The 6,439-nt window shown below is 38.7% G+C and overlaps 1 long non-coding RNA gene across 1 annotated transcript; it reads right to left on the bottom strand.

Annotated features, from left to right (window-relative positions):
• Positions 1-435: 435 nt before the first annotated feature.
• LOC119499242 lies at positions 436-6,386 on the bottom strand. The gene is made up of 3 exons (XR_005209353.1): positions 6,374-6,386; positions 3,316-3,318; positions 436-520 (listed from the first exon to the last, which is right to left on the bottom strand). It is a non-coding gene; the product is annotated as an uncharacterized LOC119499242 (long non-coding RNA).
• Positions 6,387-6,439: the final 53 nt, after the last annotated feature.

Below are 6,439 nucleotides of genomic sequence, written 5' to 3'. Positions count from 1 at the left end.
AAAGCAGAGAAATGTATGAGGACACAAAAGGCCAACCTTCACGTTGCTCTGTGTGCTGCTGTATAATCTGTTGGTGGGGGGTATGAATAAGCTCACTGGAAGGACAGCAAAGGTGTTGGAAAAGGGTAACTGTGACAGACCAATGCACTAATGTATCCACATAATTTAAGGCTATTTACTATCCTCTTTCATAGTATTAAATTGGAAAGTGTGTTTTTTGGGAAAATGATTCTATTTTGGCTAAACCAATTATATTAATTTGACTAAATTTTCATACTAACTGTACGTGAATGTTATATAAAAAAAATTTCAGAGAATGTGTTCGGTTCAGGTTCAGATCAGTGTGTGTAACTTCTATGATACTTCCAGCCCGGTCGCACTAAATGGCTTATGAATGTAGTCTGTATTGAGTATTGAGTATTGTAGTCTGTACTAAGTCTAGTTACTACAATACAGCTCTTTCAAATCAGTTACTTGATTCAGTGGAATTAGAAGACAGAATCGAGAGTATCAAATGCATCTGCGTAAATATGCTACACTCAGAGCTAGTGACGTAAAATAAAAAGTGAGAAAGACTGTTTATGGTGGAGGGGAAGTGGATGGGTCCAACAAACACAGGACTTTCAACCAGGAGACTGGTGTCCGTGTCCCAAAGTGTTGTTGAGTTATTTTGAAGTTACGGTAGCTACGGTAGTGACGTTTGTGACGTTGTTTCTGTACATATCTTTGTTAGTTAACGCTCTTATGTTAAGCCCAACCATGCTGTTTTTCCTAAACCTAACTAATGCGGATCACACACTACATGAGAATCAAGACGATTTTGAGCCCGATTCCCCCCTCCCAACAACAATCAGCAAAGCCTTGATTTTTTGATGGTTCTAATTAAGATTATCTTTCGAGATATTCCTGTGGTGTGAGGTATGTTAAGAATGTTTTTTACATCCCCCGATTGGCTTGGAAGTCCATCCTGACTCAAATCATAAATATTAAACTGTTCAGTATTTATGATCGGATATCCTGTTGTGTGTGGGGAACCCCGAGGATAGCCAATGATGCAATTACGTGGGAAAGAACGATAGCTAATTGGAAACCAAGCTGACTGAAGAAGGAAGGACAACTACTGCCATCATTGCCGCCGTGGCTAATGCATGTACTAATGCAAAACACGAAGCATAAAGTAGTAGTAAGATGGACCTCAGAAATGGAGGACCAACTTGTTGATTTATGGCAACAACACAAGTGTCTTGTTATTCATGAATGGAATCTGTTAGTATGTGGTGTTCTGCCTGTTTTGGCCAAATCGTTGCTCACCACACACTATAAGAACAAAACTGTTAAAATTAACATAACATGTTGTCATGTGTAGGATCTCTCACATTTTCAACATCTGTTGAGATTTGAAAAATATTTTATTGTAAGCCAGCCTTAAGTGATTTTGTTGCCTAAACCTAACTGTGGCTGTTACCGTAGTTTTGTTGTGTGGTGTAAAAATGCCACGCGAAAAGGCTAAAATGCAATCTCATGACACGCAGCATGTCTTTGTAATGTTGTGCTATTTATACGACATCCCATGAAATCAGGTTGATACTTCAGTTTCTTTGGGAATATGCCTATTACAGACAATTTGCGGCATCATTTACAGATGATTATTGACTAATGTCACACTTCTTAAAAATATGCTTCTTGTGGTTCATCATTTCCTAATTTTGCATCCAAACTAGTGATTACATCCTCATTCATTTCATTTCAGTTTCCTTTATATAAACAAGGAAAATTGTCATTGAGATTAAAATCTCTTTTTTTAAGAGAGACCCGGCCAAAAGGGCAGTATGAATACATTATAAACACGATACAAACAACATGAACAGGCTAAGACAACTCTCACATGCTATAAAAGGGTTTGAATCCAGTCAAGATGCATAAACAGGTATGCAGGCCTATTTGTACATATACAAGTTGCCATAGTATGTTGCCAATTTGAAATGGCCACTACACAGAGATATAGAGTGACAGCTACTGTATAGGGTGAGGAAGGCTTGACTCGCCAGTGACCAGAAAATGGGATCAATACCTCTCTGCACTTTGTCAGAATGATTCGTTGAAAAATGTGATGTCAACATCTTACAAATAAACAATGAACTGCTCCCATTAATGGACAACGAAGGCAGGGTCTGTATCAGCTGGGAACAAACACCGACACCCCAACATTATGCTGTTTTGCATGTATTAAGTTTGTATGAGCAATACGGTCATACATCGTTCACCTCTTTTATACTGTCATTGACGATATATATATAATTCATGCTCAATTCGTAGAATTAAACATCAATCATGAATTCTTGTCGCATCTTGAATAATTCTGCGTTGAATTTCAAGCAGTTTGGAAATAAATATCACTGAGTAAAATGTCTCATGGACCTTTTTAATTCTGTTTTGGAAAAGCGTGTGTTTCATAGTTCTTGCTTCAATACTGCCCCCATGTGATATGAAGCTGAATGTTACCCATGTACCACATTGCTCAATGGAATCATGGTATGTTGTGTTCATGATTACTGCGATCACAAAAACGTCTGCACCAATCAGCAATCATTATTATAGTGAAATAATGCTGTCTTAAGCCAACTTTTTCTTTTGGTCAAACTATGTTCAAACAGCAAGGTAACTATTTAAGCTTGAACCTAAATTTGGCATTCTGTAGTTTGTTATATTTGACTGTTCCTCGTCCTTTATCAGAGCACCGCATGAACTTCACCTACGCTGTCTTTGACTTTCTCGGAGCAGAGTGAGAGAGAGCTGAATAGATCCAAAAACCCAGTTGCTTCGTCTTTAAGTTGATGACTGTCTTTCTCCTTGGGTGATGTGACAGGCAGGTCTGGTGCACCATATGAAATATGAAACAGGATGGGGACACCGTTGACAGCCATGTCACAAAGCATCAGTGAGGATGACAGGACCAAAGACCCCGGTCTGCTACACTGACATCTCTGCAGCTAATCGGAAGGTACAGGCCCTCACAGCTGCCGGACCAAAAGATGGGGAGAGGGTCAATAATTTAGCAGTAGCAATATGTTGAGGCTGGTCCAACGTTAAGGTCTCCTTCCATCCTTCTCCTGCACTTTCTGTCACTTTGACTTTCTCACTCGCACGTTTTTGCGAACAAAGATTCATCACTTGCCGTGTAGCGCTGTAAAATTAAACAGCAATTCACAACCTTAGAGGCCTGCAAAGCTTAAGATCCTCTCAGAAGAGAGGAGAATGCAGGTGTATAGTATAACCAATATTGCTTTCTATTATAATCTGAATGACTTGATTGACACTCTAAAGTGGTTTAACATGTCTACCTGTGTATTGCGAGGACACATTACAAACCATATGACCTGTCCGTGTTAACACTGAGCACATAAGACTCTTTTTCGTTCTTTGCTGTGTCGTATTCTTTCTATGAGGCGTTTCTCAGGTTTTCTCTGCTCATGGGTCACGTTGCCATGACAACCGAGATGAGCTGAATGTTCTGGCAGGTATCACCTTTGCTGTCTCACCTCTGGTGGCTGGCACTCCAGTGTCACCGGTCCAGAGCTGCTGACGGCGGGGACTCTGAAGGTGGAGACGGTGGGGGAAAGCGAGGGCGACGGGGCAGGAAGACGGGCAGAGAGAGAGAGGAAGTAAAGATGGAGAGTTGGCTCGTTGGCCCTCTGGGCCCCAACGCTGCCCTAATGAGTGATGCCAGCGTTGCACTCGGGTGAAACTGAAGTGGCTGCTGTGCAATGGCAAGGAGTCGTCCCAGTGGAGGAGAAACAGGAATGACATTCGCAGGCATCACAGGTCTTGTTCAGGACACTCACTGACTGTGTGACTGTCTGATTAAACAGCTTCTTTTTAAACCTCATAATTCAATAACCATTTCTTTGTCATTCATACATCAATTGACCGATTTCTAAACTCTACTAAACCATTGGATTTCCAATCGTAACTTGAAGCGGTGTTTAAGACTAATACTCAATTCTATATAAGGAGTCGTCATGGAGCCTATTTTCTCTACTCCCAATAGGGGAGAGGCATTACAAACACTTTTCAGATAAACCCAACCCAGATGGTGTAGTGCAAGAGAGTTCTGTAATGCTGGTGTCAACACTTTCCAGGCTCTATTGAGAACAAATTTATATGTCGGCTAAATGATTCACAGAATGCCATTATCATGCTACTGGCAAATCCTTATTTTAGTGTTATACGATACCAGTTACCCCCATGGAAACATTGGTATAACTGTCTTTTATAAAAAAAAAAAGTGGCAGTTTCTATTTTTTAATGTATGTATTGCTGTTTGTGTTGTATGTTTTTTTACGGACTTCAAATCTGTCAATAAAGATAAAATGGAAATGTAATTGAAACCTCATTTTAAAACATTACAGACAGAAACAATTTTCTGCTCTGATCAACAACTCACATGTGTATTCTATCAATACCAGGTATTATTTTTTACAAATGTGGAATGACTTTGGTATAATTTGACCTTAAACGTTGCACATTCTTACTTTCGACCCTGTCAGTCAGTACAAAAGTAACACAACAGTATAAACTTGAATTGTTTATATTATTCTTGTTTTTATTAAACATATCTGACAATGTCATTGTTAATATGTGATTACAAACATATTATATCCTTTATCTTTATAAAAAAAATATTAAATGAATTTCAATTTCAATTTTCATTTTCATCGAATGTTTTATAGCAGTATGAGCAGTATTACTGTTAAAGAAAATGCAACAATACAACAGTGCTTCAGATTCATTTAAGTATTGATAATAACACATTTAATTTTGTTGTTGGACTTAAGCAGTAACAAGGGTGTAGCGGGACAGGAGAAACATCTGTTACTTTTATCCCGACAATGACTCCTGACAGTTGAACCTGACTTGCTGCTATACTGAAAAACTCTGATATGTCAAACTTCAGGATTTGTTAAAGTAGTAAGTAATCTGTCAAATGATCATGACTATGACTCATGAAACTTCTAGATGTGCTGCTGTATTTGCTGATGTAGTTTGGCACATCAGACTCGTATGGGCTTGAGGAAAATCTCTGCGTTACTTTCGCCCCGCATTACTTTCGTACCGGCCCTCCCCTATGTAATTTACTTGAGTTGATGTTGGTTTGTATGCTGAGAGGAAGGTGCACATTCCTCACGCTCAGCTGTTCAACATTTACATGACCTGTGATTTTTGAGAAATGCTTGTTCACTTAGTGTGTTTAGTCTTTCTGCTCACACCTGTTTTCTATAGGGGGATTGTAATTCCCTGACCTGTCTGACCCTTTAAGAAGAAGGAATGTGCTTCCCATTTAAAACGTCTTTGTGGGTCATTTTTCTTGCGGTAATGTTTTTCAGTTCCAAAGAAGGAAATGTTTAGTTGTTTCTCTACTTCACTAACAATGTTTCTGTTTTGCTTATGCCTCTTGAGAGGGTACATTTGATTAATACCAGGTGACAGGGTATAAAAGGTCTTGGAAGGCAGCAAACTGGTTGGTCTATTTTTTTCACCCTCCAGGAAAATGGAGGAATTCCAGTGTTTAATGGACCAGAAGGATTTTTCTCATGAATTGTCTGTAGAGAACCCTAAGTGATAAAACTAATGATATTGTTTGTTTTTCCTTTTTGTGGCCGGTCTGAATTATGTTTTTCTGTAAAATCAACACCTGCATGCTGGTCCATTCTTCCCACTCGCACTACCAACCATCCTCAAGTACAACAGGAGTCTTTTAGATTTTACAAAACCAAAACCATAACAGCAAAAGTGTAAGGAATGGGTAAATCAGTGTGTATCTGCTTGAGTGTAAGCTGCAAACGTCCAGCTAACTATCTTATAAGTTCATCAGTATTGTTTGAGAAGCAAATGACTGTTCTAGTCATTATTAGAGTTAATGCTGTAACGCTTTTTACCCTTACCCTAAGGTTCCTGGCAACCTATTAGCCTTTCATTGAGTAACTCCCAAGATGGCAGCAGAACAGTTGTCACTGCAAGTGAAGTTTAGTGAATTTTACTGTTACTTTATGAACAGATGATGGTCAAACAGTATCATCATACTCCATGCCTGATCTGACCAGATTTGACTAACAGATGGACAGATTTTCTGCATATGGGTGATTCATGTATGTGGCCCTTTAATTTGGCAAATATAGAGAGAAGACACTTTGCATAGATACAACAGTGCAGATTGCACAACAGGCCTTTACAATTTTGTCAGTTTTTTTTTCTATGTTTGTTTTTAGCCTTTCTCCGTGTGAACTTGGCATCAATGGCAGATGCTGAATGTTTTTTGTATTTCCCAGAAATGTATGGCTTTGATTTCTATCCATCTGCAAGTTGTAAAGTAAACTAAAAATCAATAGCAAAAATAATTCAACATGATTTGAATGTTCTTTAAATTGTATCAGTAAAAATT

This window comes from Sebastes umbrosus, chromosome 12 (genome assembly GCF_015220745.1).
Source record: "Sebastes umbrosus isolate fSebUmb1 chromosome 12, fSebUmb1.pri, whole genome shotgun sequence".
Taxonomy (NCBI): Eukaryota; Metazoa; Chordata; class Actinopteri; order Perciformes; family Sebastidae; genus Sebastes; species Sebastes umbrosus.
Note: the sequence above shows the minus strand (reverse complement) of the source record. Positions and strands in the feature narration are given on the sequence as shown.